General features: G+C 42.1%; 1 long non-coding RNA gene across 1 annotated transcript in view; it reads left to right on the forward strand.

Annotated features, from left to right (window-relative positions):
- The window catches only part of LOC310745881, a 33673-nt gene extending 21614 nt beyond the window's left edge, over positions 1–12059 (forward strand). Inside the window, exon 3 of the long non-coding RNA XR_014540422.1 lies at positions 11914–12059. This is a non-coding gene — a long non-coding RNA (uncharacterized lncRNA). The remainder of the gene's footprint in view (positions 1–11913) is intronic.
- The last annotated feature ends 4257 nt before the right edge of the window (positions 12060–16316 follow it).

The following is a 16316-nucleotide window of genomic DNA, read 5'->3' on the forward strand; positions in this document are numbered from 1 at the left end:
CCACCCACCCTCCCTTTAATTTAGATCCTTTGGCCTTGCTTTGGACTTTGGTTGGTTGCCCGGCTTGAGTCGGGGGCCGGGTAGGAATTTTTTCCATTTGGCAAATTGGCACGGGCCACTTGGTTTTTGCCTACCTCTTAGCAATCGTCACAACTTTGTAAGGTTGGCGGTTGTTGTTGTTTAGTCATTTAGTCGTGTCTGACTCTTCATGACCCCGTGGACCAGAGCACGCCAGGCACTCCTGTCTTCCACTGCCTCCTGCAGTTTGGTCAAACTCATGCTGGTAGCTTCGAGAACACGGTCCAACCATCTCGTCCTCTGTCATCCCCTTCTCCTTGTGCCCTCCATCTTTCCCAACATCAGGGTCTTTTCCAGGGAGTCTTCTCTTCTCATGAGGTGGCCAAAGTATTGGAGCCTCAGCTTCAGGATCTGTCCTTCCAGTGAGCAGTTTGGCGGTTAGGCATTGGCTTATGGTGAATGGGGGAGGGGAGGTCGGCCATCACCTGCCCCTCCATTTTCAAGGGTATTCCGTTAAAGGAAGCCGGGGCCTGGTTCCTGTCCGAAATCCGCTTGAAGGGTGAGGGCCATGCCAGGCCTCTGGGAACACCAGGGGAGATGCAGGCGGGTTCCCCCGAAGCCATTTCCCTTTGGGTGGTTTACCCTTACAGACTTCCTGCAAAGGGGGCAGGAGTCAGATATAGTCTTGCCAATGCCTAAGCCAATACCTCTCTCATTCCTGTAATCAATAAAGTTGTGGCCAAATTTTTGCCCAAAAACCTTAAACAAAATATCCGTATCTGTGTGAATTTATTTATCCTGCCATGCAAGTAGCTATTGATAGCCTTACCCTCCAAAGTGTCATTCCATCAGCCAAAAGCCAGCTCAGGTAAGCACTGCCCTTGAAAATTCTCAGTGCTCAGGAAATTGCAGAACATGTAAAAGCACACAGAAATGGAAATAAGAGGCTTGCTTTCTGAGACTTTTCTGAAATGAATGTCTCAGAAGTCAGTGCCATAATAATATTCATTTTCAGGGTGGCTTACTTATATTAAAAAAACCCACCCCCACACAATTTATTTCCTGATTTGACTTTCATCCCTGACGGAAACTCCCTTTGTCAGCCACATTGCAGCCATTTCTTTGATTATCAGTTCTGATAAAGATGAACACAGATGTTAAGTGAAATGCTTTTGGTTGGGTGTCATTTTGTGTTGGAGAGCTTATAAAAGGGGAAAACATCTTATTAAGAAAACATGGTGGTGGTATTTTTACATTTCACAAGTATACTGGGAGGGTAAAACGCATCAAACTGTATGAAACAAGAAAGACTACAGAGTATGGTGTGGTTTGGAGTGAAAATTATAAGCAACTTCATTTCGTTCAACAGAAGAAAGAATCTTGGCTTCCAAGCTCATAGCCTCATTTTCTAAATTTAAATGCCCTTTAGTTTATGGTAAATGTTAAATACTTACATTTATAGTGGGAAGGAACAGGGCAAGGAACTCATTCTTGCTATTGCTAATAATTTATTATTTATTCTTACAAAGTTTTGTCCTACTAGAAGTCCCATTGTTTCCAATGGGCTTTCTCTCAGGTAAATGTTTCCTGGAGAGCAAAGTTCTGATATCCTTATGGCCAGTGCTTTTTTTCCTAAAAAAATATTTAGCGGTACTCTCATTTTGACTCAAGAAAATCACCATTTTATAGTTCAAATCGGGGAAAATAAATACAGTAAATGGACAAAAGTACAAAGATTCACAAAATGTTTAGGGGTATGCGTACCCCTACATACCCCCAGAAAAAAACACTGATTATGGCTCCATCTGCACTATTCATTTAAACCTGAATCACACTACTTTTAACAGCCCTGGCTTCTCCTGAAGACTCCCAGATACAGTGGTACCTCGGGTTAAAAACACCTTGGGTTACAGACTCCGCTAACCCGGAAGTAGTACCTCGGGTTAAGAACTTTACCTCAGGATGAGAACAGAAATCACGTTGTGGCAGCGGGAGGCCCCATTAACTAAAGCGGTATCTCAGGTTAAGAACGGTTTCAGGTTAAGAACGGACCTCCGGAACGAATTAAGTTCGTAACCAGAGGTACCACTGTAGTGTAATTTATTAAGGAGACAGTTGTTAAGAGACCCGTATTCCCCACATGGAGCTACAGTTCTCAGAGTGGCTGAACAGTCAATCCCTCTGTCCAGGGAACCCCCTTTTCTTTTTAAATTATCCCCTACTCAGAAGCAAAAAGCTAGCAATTCCACCACTCCTCCTCCTTTCCCCTATCTCTATTTACACGCCACTGCCAGAAGTCCTCAGTGTGGGGCTCCTCAGGGTTCCCCTGCAAGTCTTGCAAAGCAACATTGGGCTCAATGCATTCAAGCAAACACCTGCATATCCCATTTAAATCAGTGTTAAAAGTCAGTCATGACCTAAGTGCCATTAATTTTCAATGGGAACTAATTGCAATCAGCTTGGCCTGGCCCTCACCCACCATGACCTAAGCTGATCTGCATGGATTTATGTAGAATTTCAAGATGTCAAAAATCCAGTCTTCAAGAGGTATCATTGAAATGATGCTTTCTCCCCTGGAAAAAAGAGAGAGATCCATATGGCTGCATGGAAAACATCTAATTTCAGAGAACATAGAACAGAGCACATCTCTAGGGCGAGCCAGCTATAGGAAATAGGAAACAAACAAATAACACAAGAGATGAGTGATTCAGAGTCACTGACTCTTTTGTTTAAAAAAAAGAAAAAGAAAAAGCTTCATTGATCTCCCTGACATAAACCATCATCTCATGCCAAGGGGAAGTGCCAAAAACAATAACAAAATTGAGCAGGCATTTAGCGAGAAAACATAAAAGCATTTTCCAAGGGAATGTCATACAAATGTACACATTCGCATCGCTGTTCTGCCTAAGCCTCAGCGACCTTTGGAAAGTCACTTTAGGATCTTCTGAAGGGAGAGCCTTTGCCAAAATTACGTACGTTACTTGGGGTTATACAGTATGTTGCTAATGTTTGCCCCCTGAAGAGGAAAGCGATGTCTCCAGCAAGATGTCTCTTTGATGTGAGCGTTGCTGTTCCAAGCTGAGCTTGCCAGCTTTTGGTGCAGAAAGATGACATCTAACACTTGCTTGTCAATATGACAACCTCAGCACAATGAAGGAACTGAGAGGTCATGCCCCCAACGGGTCTGGGACCGAGCTGAACTTTAGAGAATGACTGAATCAATGCCGTAAGACGAAACAGAAGTGCAAGTGTGTGAAAGATAAAAAAGATTTTTTTTTAATGTGGCCATGTGCCTTACCACATGACTTGAGATGAAGAAGTTCGCAGAATCGGTTTCTTGAACAAAGGCCATTTCTATTCCTTCCTTTTTGAAAGCACTTTACATTATTCAATTAGCCAGCTTTTCATCTCATGCTTCTTTTTGTGTGCGTATTGTAATGTATGTAAATGAAAAAGTAACCACAACTGAGCCAATGGGAAATTACGTGCTAGTTTTGATCAGGATGAGAGTTGGGTGCCTATTTGACCACATTCTATTTCCATTCACAGTCATCAAAAACAGAAAGAGTCTGGCCATGGGTAGCCTTGCTCTGGCAAGCCTCCTGCTAGACTACTGCAGTGCATTGTACATAGGGCTGCCTTTGATGACTGTTCAGAAAAGATAGTTAATCCAAAATGCAGCTGCTAGGTTTGTAACTGGCCAATGGGTGAACAGAACATATTACTCCAGTGCTGAAAGAATTGCACTGTTGCTGGTTCAGGTTCAAGCACAATTCAAAGTGCCCCAAGCTTACCATTGAAGTTTTAAAGCATGACTTGAAACCAGGTCCCACCAGCAACGTACCAGCAGGATCTTGTGTTGTGCTATGCTCTGGAGGCATTCTTTACAGTGACCCTACAGAATAATATAGGAACTTGATAAAGAGAGACCAGGTATTCTCTGTGGTAGGCATACCAAGGACAGAGTTTCTTTATAATGGCCAGATTGTTCTGTTGCTCTAAGTCCTTCAGACGCTGTCCAATTAGCCTTTTTGCTTTAATAAAGCCCATTGTGAGAAGCTGATGTGTTGCTATGGCCGTTGGCTAATGCGAATAAAGTTTATCTATCTATCTCTATCTATCTATCTATCATCTATCTAGCTAGCTATCTAGCTATCTATCTATCATCTATCTATCTATCTATCATCTATCTATCTATCTATCTATCTATCTATCTATCTATCTATCTATCATCTCTGTGGTAGGCACCCGACATCTATGGAACTCTCTTTCCTCAGATGTTTGTCTTTTCTGTACCAGGCATAGACTTAATCTTTTGTAACATGGCACCATGTGCAAGGCCAAAATTTGGTGCCCCTCCCCCAATGGATCTTCTCAGATATGTATCTTTTCAATTTTGTGCCCCCTCGGCTTGGCACCCTGTGTGGTGGAACTGCTGCTCGTGACCCTAAATCCAGAGCTGATTTATTTATCTTCCCCAGACTTTTTAACATCCAGTGTGATCTAAGCACCAGCTTGGCATTGCATTTTGAGGCTCCCCCCCCCCCGTGCTTCTCAAATTAGCTTCTCTTCAGCTTTCTGGTTTAAGAGATTAAAGTTGATATGCTGTGGATTTTGCTGTACACTTCTCCTGTGGAAAAACGAAACAACTTACACTCTGATTAAAGGAAATAACAGGAACCCCAGATCAGCTCGTGTGTTCTTTTTTCCTCCTTTATTTTTTAGACAATAAAAACTCGTTCACTTTTGGCTTGCATTAACTACTGGTCATTTTCCAGTCACAAATTATTTTTCAGCCCAGGGCTGATTCAGAGCAAGTAGAATGTGACATTTCGGCCCATAGCTTAATTTTTTGATACTTTAATAGAATAAGAAAGCTCTGGATGGGATTTATTTGTGGTTCCCAAAGTGGAACGCTGGTTGGCAAACTGAAGATCCTCAAATTGACTTTTGGCAAACCGAAGATCTTCAGTTCACATCAAAATGGCAGACTTCCTTGGGTTACTACCGTTCAACTAGCAGATAAATAGAGCAGAACCTCCATGATATACACTTCATTTATGCTCAGGACCTTGAGCATTGTTCTAGTGTTAGCCTAGTTCTCACAAACCATAGATGAGGTGTTAATGCTGTGTGTGAATTGTACCATTTTAGACTATGGCCCCATCTTCTCGCTATATTTAAATTAGAATCATACCACCTTAAACAGTCATGGTTTTCCCCAAAGTATCCTGGGAACTTTAGATTATTAAATTTGCTGAGAGTTGTTAGGACACCCCTATTCCCTTCAGAGTTCCCTGGTAAGAGGGATTGGCGGTTACATCTGCTTCTGCCTGGGGTAGATCTTGAACCCATAGGTTCCCTTCTCCAGGTCACCAGAGACCCTTCCTCTAATAGCAGGAGGTCTGAATCTTGGGCCATGACACCAGTGGAGGAATGGCTCATGCTAATGAAGAGAATATACTATATCTATCTATCATCTATCTATCTATCTATCTATCTATCTATCTATCATCATCTATCTATCATCTATCTATCTATCTATCATCTATCTATCTATCTATCATCTATCTATCATCTATCTATCTATCTATCTATCTATCATCTATCTATCTATCATCTATCTATCATTTATCTATCTATCATCTATCATCTATCTATATCTATCTATCTATCTATCATCTATCTATCTGTCTATCTAATCTATCTATGTATCTATCATCTATCATCTATCTATCTATCTATCTATCTATCATCTATCTATCTCTATCTATCTCTATCTATCTATCTATCATCTATCTATCATCTATCTATCATCTATCTATCATCTATCTATCATCTATGCCCCACTTTTATTTTATTTTTAAAGACACCAGAGTGGTTCAGAGTAAGAACAACACTTCCATTTTTCTTTCTTTCAAAAAGGCAAGTTCATCTCCATTTCACAATATATAATGGGAAGAATAGAGGAAGTAGACATACTAGACAGCAGAGCAGCAACATTGTCTGTCCAGGAATCTTCCCCTTCTCAAGTGATCAGAAGGCATGATTAAAAAGAAGAAGAAGAGAGATTTTATCCACTATTGATGATTATGTTAGAAATTCCTAGAGGTAAACAGTAAAAGTCATGTATGAAATATTATAACAACAATGACAATATATTCAAAGAAGGACAGTGGTTAGAATTTAGAGTATTCTTGCTAATATTGAAAGGAATGATATCTAATGCAAGAGAAGAGGCCTTATTTCATATGTGAGTCCTGGAAGACCTGCTCCCTGCCTTGCAGACCTTCACCCCAGCTACAAAAGCTGAGGATTATGGTTTTCTGTTGGTGGTGGGGTTGTTGCTGCTATCAATATTAATTTTTTGTATCTTTACTTTAGATCTTATGCATATACTGAGGTACAGTGTGTAAATAAAATGAATACGCTAGTGAAAGTAACCTATAAGAATGCATTATGTAAAGGGGGACTTGCTTTGCCAAAAAAGTGCACATTAGGCAAAGTTTCACACAAAAATGCCAATATTGGGAGAAATTCACTCTAACATGCTGATTTATTTCTATGATTTTTTTCCCCTTCAAAGATCCACCAATGTGGAATTGATGTGGATAACAGAAGTTAAGATTGGAAAAATGAGAAACTGTGGGAAACAGAAATGGTCAGTTATGCCCACCCCCAGTTTAGATGACTGGTGACATGGGGAGGAGGACAAACCCTGGTTTATACACACACACACACACACACACACACACATACCCGCTGCAATGAGCAATGCCAATGAGGTCCACTTCCCCACCATCTTAATCTCCACCCCCTCCCTGAGACAAATTAAGGAAGGGCTAAGGAATGCTTTTGATAACGTAGATGGACACATGACGTCCCACCTTTTATGCTCATAATGAGTTATTACCTTGTCTTTTTTATCGCTTAATGTTTAATCATTTTATGCCATTATATCAGTGAAACACTGCTCATTTGTCCCTATGTAACATTCTACCTTTTCCCCCTGCCTTCAAACTCTACCTCCCCTCCAATGGTATTTGAGGGGCAGTGTTCAGGGAGGGAGGAAGAATTAAAATGTGACACCAGAGGGCGGAGCAGAGCAACCAGCCACCAGCAGCAGGGGAAAAAACAGCATTTTGGAAAATGGTGTGGCTGGACATTATGTACATTTGACAAAAAAAAAAAAAAAAGCAAGGCAAAAATGGTGTTTATTCGCAAGTATGCCCTGTAACATTTTAGAACGGCATACCTAATATTGTTCTAATAGGGGGAAATAACGTTAGACCGGTCAGTGTAGATCCCGCCCAAGAGCCAAAGTCTGGACTTCTGGAAGTCCGTCAAAAGCTGCATATCTATATATAAATTAGCATTGGCATATTGTATGAAAATCTGTGTCCCCCAAGCCTTTTAAGTTGTTCCCAGTGCACATTTAGAGATGCTGATGATCAAGACAGGTCTGCTTTTGTAAATGATCCATCCATTAGAAGTAAATAAAACTTTTTCTCATGCGCTGAGGCTGTGAACTCTGTATATCTTGTGCTTGTTGTCGGTTGGCGTGGGGCTTTCTGTACATGATTGACTGAAGTGGCTCTTTTCCTTTCCACAACTCCCAATTGTGTCTTAAAGATAACCGGGTAACATTACAGTTGCAGTGACTCAGGGCATAAGCAAAGGTCTATTTGCTTTTCGAGAAAATGTGCAGTAGAAAAAAAAAGACAATTGCTTCAGACCACACACAGCCTCAGCATCTCTCTGTTATGTATACCTGGCATTGAAAGCAACTCAAATCGTGGCTGAATCCATTTGCTGCACTGCATTTGAAGGTTGTTTAAAATACGTAATTGAAACAGTCATGCTGAGAAACCATACTAGGCATGGTTTTTATCTCTTGTAAAATAAAATAAAAAAATCATACCCAAAGACATCTGGCTGCAATGTCATGTGTATCTGTTTAATTCTGATACACAACTCTCTGCTCCTCGTTGGCTAGTGGAAAAGAGTGGAATTCGCCTTCAACACAGAGCAAAGCATAGCTAGAAAGGGTCTTTCAGAGGTAGGACTTCTTGATTGCATAACTACAGCTTGAACAACAAGTGTCTCTAGGAAGCTCTCGTGGACAGGGTGGGGTTTTCCCCTCTGACCTCAGAGTTAGAGAACTGCAGGTTAGTCAAGGTCATTGATCAGAAACACAGAATTTGCTCTGCCCACAGAAGGCACCAGGTTCAATCTTCAGCATCACTCACCGGAGAGGGCTGAAAATGTTCCCTGCTGGAAATCCTAGATTTCCCTGGGTCAGCAACCCTTTTCAGCCATGGGCCGGTCCACTGTCCCTCAGACCATGTGGTGGGCCAGACTATAATATGGGGGGGGGGGGATGAACGAATTCCTATGCCCCACAAATCACCAAGAGATGCATTTTAAATAAAAGGACACTTTCTACTCATGTAAAGCACGCTGATTCCTGAACTATCTGTGGGCTGGATTGAGAAGGCGAGTGGGCCGTATCCGGCCCCCAGGCCTTAGGTTGCCTACCCCTGTCCTAGATAGCCACCGCTGCCAGTCATTGCAGACAATATGGAGTTAGATGAACCAATGGTCTGACATGGTATAAGGCAGCTACATTCCTTTGTTCCATCATAATTTTGCCCCCCTCTGCCAGCTGTTTGCTCCAAGGCAAGAAGATGGATGATGTCCTCCTTTGCCTCCATCAACCCTTCAGAGCAGATGGGGGCGGGGAGTAGAAATTGCAAATTCCTGTTGCAATGCCTTTGTTGGATTCCACCCTACATTTCAAGGGTCTCTAACATGGCACCTGAGGTCACCATGCTGCAGCTCTTTGATAATTGCCTCTCCCTAGATTTCTTTTAAATTATATCTTTTCCATTGATTCTGAGGCAGATTGTCTTCTTCTTTTTGTCTGTGTTTTATTTGTATTTTGGGGGGTCTGCAGCCGCTTTGCCAGTCTTGGGGATGTTCTGAGCTTCGCCAGTTTTTCTTCTGTGAAAGGGTTCTTTTGTAATACTCACAACAGTTTCTTAGATAGAAAGGTTGGGAACCCCTGCTTTATTTTATTTCCCCAAAATTTCATAGCACTCAACATATAAATACCAAAATGGTGCACAATTTGAAAACCTAAAACCCAGTATAGCACATACAAAATAAAATGCAAGATATACAATGAACGGTTGTCAGCTGTGCAGACACATGCTGAGGGACTAACTAGGCTGTGTAGCGAGATAAGTCTTGATCAAGCACCTAAAACATAATATGGTAGGCATTTCCCAAATGTCCAAAGGCAGAGATTTCCATAGAGTTGGTACAGCACGCTGAAGGCCCAGTGATTACAGAGGAGACCTTGGGAACACATGCTGTAGTAAAAAATGCAACTCTTGAAGACCACAGTGACTGGAGAAGTGGGAAGGAAGAAGTTGGTCCCTCAAGTTAGCTAGACCTAAGTAGCAGCAACATTATTTGCCCACTAAAAATGCATCTTTTAAAAATTGTATTTTGACAAAGTAATAATCATAAATAAATCAGAATAAAAAATGTGCACCCCACCACCGAGACCATTCCATTGTAACTACCCAACCTCAAAATTTCAACACCTCTTGTGATGGTTTGACCCCTTTCCATTTTAACAGTATGAATTCTACAAACACCCTCCACATCTCCTCAAAATCATTTCTCCTGCATATTCCCCATCTTACCTTAATGGCACATATTAATTTATCATTAATAGCTATATCCCACACCTCTTTATACCATTCTTCCATTTTATATTCTGCTTGCCCCTTCCACTTCCTAGTTATAATATTGCGTGCAGCTGTCAATGAATTCGTGAGCAAGTCCTTCATAGCCTGTGAACCTTCCATCCCATCGTAAATTGATAATAATGATACCTCTGAAAAATGTATCTTGATAAGGTCACCTGAGGTGAAGCATATGGAACTTATAGTTGCTGGGTTTTTATATATAAAAAAATTTCATCTGCAGTATATAAAGTATACAGAATGTTTTACACCATCAGTGGCTTTGAAACTGGTTTTCCCTTTAAAAAAAAACAAAAAAACCCCACAACGGTAGAAATTAATTTTGTTGTAGCAGTGAATGTACATAATGTTAAACAGCATTCATCTATATAGCATTTTTAAACACACATAGACATATAAAACCTGGGTTTTGCCCTTCAAGTTGTGCCTTTGAGGATACAAATTGAATTTCCTGATTGCAAATGGCAAACTCTGCTATTACATACTTTGTGATTTCAGAAAGCATCTGTCATCACACAAAGACAAATACATTTCTCAAAGAAACATCTGGTGCTTTTTAAAACAAGCCTCAGGCCAGGTCTGTGCAATGAATGAAGTATGTACTATAGATAGAGTGTTATTTAGTGCTGCCTTTCATTTAATCAACTGTGCGAGGAATTTTTGCATTGAGTTAACTATCTCTGAAATATTGGCTCTCAAGAGATTCTTGATAATATAGATATAAATATATTAAGATGATGCCTTTAGGATGACAACCAAGAGCAGTAAATAAACTCGACTTCTTTTCTTGAGCCCCTTTCAGCAAAAGGCAAGACAAGTATTTTTACTTTAGGAATTAGAAGACCATTCAGCCAAGCATTCAAACCCCAGCTAATGCAATATTCTCAGTATCAAATCTGAAACACAAAACCATTAGCCCCAGCTGGCATAAGAGATGTTCCCACCCTGTACATACAGCTGTCCTCTTACCCTGTTACCAAAAGAATGGAATTTGATATAACATGCCTGTCATTTTCTAACCTGTCACTGGTGTGGGATCTTTACTACTGGGCCACCTGCTCTCTTTCAGGCCTTCTGTGTGATGTTCATTCCCCCCGCCCCACGATATTCCCATTTTAGGAAGAGTTGGTGGCCTCCATAAATGGTGCAGCTGAGCTGCAGGAAGGAATAGACTTCCAAAAGGCTTGTGCACGATTCACAAAATGTATAAGGGAACTGGATAAGATCCAAGTGAAAGAAGCAATGCAGAGTGATGAGAGAAATGCAATGCCATGCTTAAATAGGAGCCAAATGAACATAGTACAACATCTTTCCAAATGTCATCAGGTGGTTTGGCTTAACTCCATATTGGCTTACAGAGTCTCAGGCTACCCAGTGTTTTAAATGTGAACCTTTACATTTGGGTTTTGGCTTTGAAAGATGTTGGAAATATTTGTTTCACCCTATACAGTGGTACCTCGTTTTTTGAATAACTTAGTTTACAAACAACTTGGAACCCAAACACTGCAAAACCGGAAGTAGGTGCTCCAGTTTTCAAACTTTTTTTGGAAGCAGAACGTGTTCTGTTTTGAGTTCCCTTGTGTTTCCTGTTGCACTGCTAATTTGTGTGTCTCTCCCCCCCCCCCATTGTAATTCTGCCAAAGTTCTTTTCCTGTTCCGTGTGCGGAAAAGAAAGTGTGGGCATAAATTGTTAATAGTTTGACATATGGGGAAGGGCAGAAGCTCATCAGTAGAGCATCTGCTTTGCATACAGAAGTTTCCAGGTAAAATCCAGGTGCTGGTAGGCTGTGATCCTATACACATGTACCTGGGAGGAAGTCCCATTGATTTCAATGTGGGCATTCAATGCAAGATAAGGGCAAGGTTTTAAAAAGCTTAAAGAATAGCTGAGGTTCTTTAAAAGAGAGGGAGTTGAGCAGGTAAGTGTAGGTAGGACTACAGCCTAATTTAAGCCTGGTGATTTCAATGGCTCTACTCTGAGTATGAATTAGTTGGATAAAATCCATCGCCATCTTCCACACAGAGGATAGAAGATACAAACAGATGGTGGGAGGAAGATATTATATGTCCAAGACAGTGACACTGAAGCCACTTTCCTCTCCTTGTTTCTGTCCCACAGGTCTCATTCAACGTCATCGTGGCCACCATGATTCCTTGTCAGAAAGCAGATGAGATTGATTATACTAAATGTGACAATGATCAAAGCTGGTTGGTTTCTGTAACTCCCTTCTTACCTAGGGTTGCCATATTTCAAAAAGTGAAAATCCAGACACAAAAGTTGTTGAGCTTATTTGGACAAAGTTATAAACTTTTTTTTTGCAAAATCTCAAGAAATAAAATGGATTTTTAAAAAGCCATTTTAATGAAATTTCCTAAAATCTACACTTCTGACATGGACTGCCACATGTCACGCTTTTCCTGGACATTTCAGCGATTTCTGCCACAACGCTGCTTTTTGGTGTTGTTTAGTCGTTTAGTCGTGTCCGACTCTTCGTGACCCCATGGACCAGAGCATGCCAGGCACTCCCGTCTTCCACTGCCTCCCGCAGTTTGCTCAAACTCATGCTGGTAGCTTCGAGAACACTGTCCAACCATCCTGTCCTCTGTCATCCCCTTCTCCTTGTGCCCTCAATCTTTCCCAACATCAGGGTCTTTTCCAGGGAGTCTTCTCTTCTCATGAGGTGGCCAGAGTATTGGAGCCTCAGCTTCAGGATCTGTCCTTCCATTGAACACTCAGGGCTGATTTCCTTCAGAATGGATAGGTTTGATCTTCTTGCAGTCCATGGGACTCGCAAGAGTCTCCTTCAGCACCATAATTCAAAAGCATCAATTCTTTGGCGCTCAGCCTTTTTTATGGTCCAGCTCTCACTTCCATACATCACTACTGGGAAAACCATAGCTTTAACTATATGGACCTTTGCTGGCAAGGTGATGTCTTTGCTTTCTAAGATGGGCCTAATACTGGCTATGTCCAGGAAATTCTAACCAGTGGTGGCTGGCGCCCATTGGGCGGAAGGCAGGGAGCCTAGCAGTAGGTGGCGCCAGAGCCAATGACAGGCAGAGCCAATTAATTCTCCATTGTCTTTCCTGCTGAGACTAAGGAGGAAGAAGCTGAGAGGCAGTGTCACCCTGCAGACTGGGTAAAGGCAGGCAGATGGGGGTTGGTTAAGGATAGACTGAAGTTGGTGGGGCAGTGCCCCATTTGCCATAATGAACTAGACTCCACTGCTCCTAACAACCGAGGATACAGCAGACCACTTATTGAATTAGATCTAATAATCTCCCTTGCAACAAACAACAACAACTCATGCGTGTCAAACAGGCACTTTAACAGCTTTTTGTATTATGTTGTCTAGCATGTGAGTTAAGGGTTTCATCTGTGATAAGGAGACATGCAGATATGCACTTTGATCTGCTCCTAACTATTTCTGAGTGTATACGTGCTATAGATAAGTCATTACATAAGAGATTGCAGCTGCCGCTGACATGCTAGCTATAACCATGTGATACATATTTACATTTAAAGCAAAGGGTACCACATTCAGACTTGCTACAGGCAAGGCAAATTCCATTTCCATCACTGAGAGCAGACCCCCTAGCAGTCCATCACTTGTCCTAATGTGACCCGGCAAAGATTTTTTTCCTCAGTTTTGCCAGTTTTTATAGAACCTTCTGATCTATGCATTCAACACCTCCTTGCACTCTCTACATATCAAACTATTACTTTAAAAATACATTTCATTTTTTTTTTGTATAAAAATGTTTGGGGAAACTGAGCCTAAAGAATTCCAGCATGCAAATCAGGAAGACCACTTTGCCTAGTGGTTAGTGTGTTGGACTAGGATCTGGGAGACCAGGATGCAAAACTCCACTCAGCCATGAAACTCACTGGGTAATGTTTGCGTGGACAGGCAGAGACCCCCCCAAGCCCAGGCAACTCCCTAGTGGAACTCATGACAACGTGTTATGGGATTAAAATTGGCCACAACTTTATTAAAGATTCAGATGTAGGGAGACCTTGGCTCAGGCATTGGGCGTTTATCTCTCCCAGTCCCCAGCCGGGGATCTGGGGAAGATCAGGGTTATCCAAAATGTGTGGGGATTGGGCTGACTCTGGAAAACGTATGTTTAAGCAGAGAGCCCGCCCTGCCCCCATTTTTCCACAACGCAGGGGAGACCACTGACAACCTATCGGCGTATGGCCAATGACTCCCCTCAAAACAACCCCTTTAACGGGGAACCCTGGGATCGCTGCCGCGGGGGAGGGGGTCACTGCTACACGCCCACCCTCAATTTAGGGAAGATAGACTAAAGGATTCCGCCCAAGGCCTGAAACCACCAAAGTTGTGACATTTTGCTATGAGGAAGGCAAGACCTGCCAATGCAGGAAAATTCCTTTCCAGCCCTTCAACAGCAACCATGACATAGCAGCGCCTGCATACCTGTGGAGAAGAGGTTAACCTGCAAAAGAAGGCATAATTGAGGGAGGGCAGGGTGGGAGAAGCTCTGGAGCCAACTGAGGACTCCCAAGTAAATTCACCCTCTATTGTGTGGGCAGGTCGGTCCCACCCTACCTAGCCAACTCCCCTGGCAATGCCACATCCCCCACCGGGATTGGTTAACTGTCTGAGGTTAGGCGGGAACCTCCAGGTATCCAGCGTGGGAGGGGGCAAAGCCAGGTTGTATTTTAGGGAGCCGCGTAGGATTGGGGGGGGCTGCACGCGACCACGCAAAAAACACCCTCCATTTGATGTGGGGAGCCATCATTGGTTAGTCACTGCCTCTCGACCTGCTACACCTTACAGGGTTGTTATGAGGATAACATGGGGAGGAGAAGGAGGCAAAGTTGTATATAAATGTAGTAAATACTCACCTTCTAGTTCTTTTTTGGTTCATTTGTTTTCTTACACACATTCTCTCTTTTGCTTAGTCTCAGTGCTAAATAATTTTAAATTTAATTGTAAATCTTAAATAAACTACTGTAGGCAATCGAGCGATTGCCAGAATTTTTTGTCGCATCTGGGAAAAGATCTGTTTTGCTGATTTCAGGGGCACACTGGATCTCAGGCTTCTTTTGTTTACACTGGCTAACGTTTGGGATTATTATAAAAGAGCAAAGGAGAAAGAAAAAGCTAAGCCGAGGGTATGCAGACAAAGTGCTTGATGTGGTCAAAACAGGAAGCCTGTAAAATTGTTCAGGCTGATGGTGATGCTAGCAAAGATAAGAAACCAGTAAAAAATGCAACGTTTTTAAGTTAAGGAGAGCAGACTCTCATAACGCAGGCCATTACTAAGAGTTAGACTGGCTTTTAGCATGCACAAGATAAAACAAAATGGTGCTGTGGGTTGCTTCACTAATTTCCAAATGCAATGAGCCAGACCTGTTGCGTTTGGGGGTCATCTTGCTCATTCTGCGGCCCTGGGCTTCACCCCCAAACTCCTGCTCTGATAGCACCATTGAAAAGCACTGACAGCTCATTGCTGAAGTGCACATTTACCAACTTTATAATATTTCCATGTAGAAAGAAATGCTTCTAGCTTAATCTTGCATCAAGGGAATTTGTTAGAGTGCCATACAGGCATGGCTGTGACAACACTATGAGGTATAAGCCAGCAGAAGACACAGGAGCCATTCATATCTGTGTCCAGGAATGGGTCCAGAAAGTGACACTGACCGCGAACTATTCAGACACAAGCATTAGGATGTTGGCCATAGGCAGAACCGCAGATACTAGCCCTTCATCTACAGCTTCACTAAATATAGCAAGATAAGGTTCCTTCAAAACAATAAACATGGATGTGACAGCATGTCAGACTAATTGGACGGCGGTAAGTGATGAGTGTCCGAAGCATTCCAAAGAACATATAAGAAAACCTTCATATAATATTAAGTGTCTGATGAATACAAGCTCACACTACATTCTCTTATTAAGCTCCCCCCGCCCTGCCCCCCGGTGGGGACACTCACTTTTATCTGCAGAGATGAAGTATACAAAAAATAGAATTTTTAAAAATGCAAAGAAATGTTTCATTGAAGGCCAGTCTATTTATATTTTGCTTAGCTTAAGCCTGGTGACTTAAAAAAGGGAAAGGAAATAAATTTCTAGGGCTAATGTAACCCTACTGAGCTACAATCCAGCAAATATTGCAAAGTTCACACTGACTTGTGCCTTTCAAGTTGAGCAAATGCATATACAAAAAAGCCCTTTTAGAGCAAGGGTAGCTGATATAAGTCCCTCCAGATGTCATCGGATGGGAACACCCATCAGCCAGCATGGTTAATAATTAGGGTGATGGAAGCTGTAGTTCAACAACGTATGGATGGCACCATATTGGTTACCCTTGCTGTCAAGTCACTTGCCACTCTGATATTATAGCCCTCTTCAAACACCCTCCCTCCATATTTGCACTTGAAAGCAGAACCACATCTGTTGACTTTGCCCACGGCCAGTTGTCCACCCCACCTCTGATATCTGTGTGTTTGGTGCAAGGATGCCTACATGTTTACAACTCTCCATCCAG

This window comes from Podarcis filfolensis, assembly GCF_964270895.1.
Source record: "Podarcis filfolensis genome assembly, chromosome: 12".
Lineage (NCBI taxonomy): Eukaryota > Metazoa > Chordata > Lepidosauria > Squamata > Lacertidae > Podarcis > Podarcis filfolensis.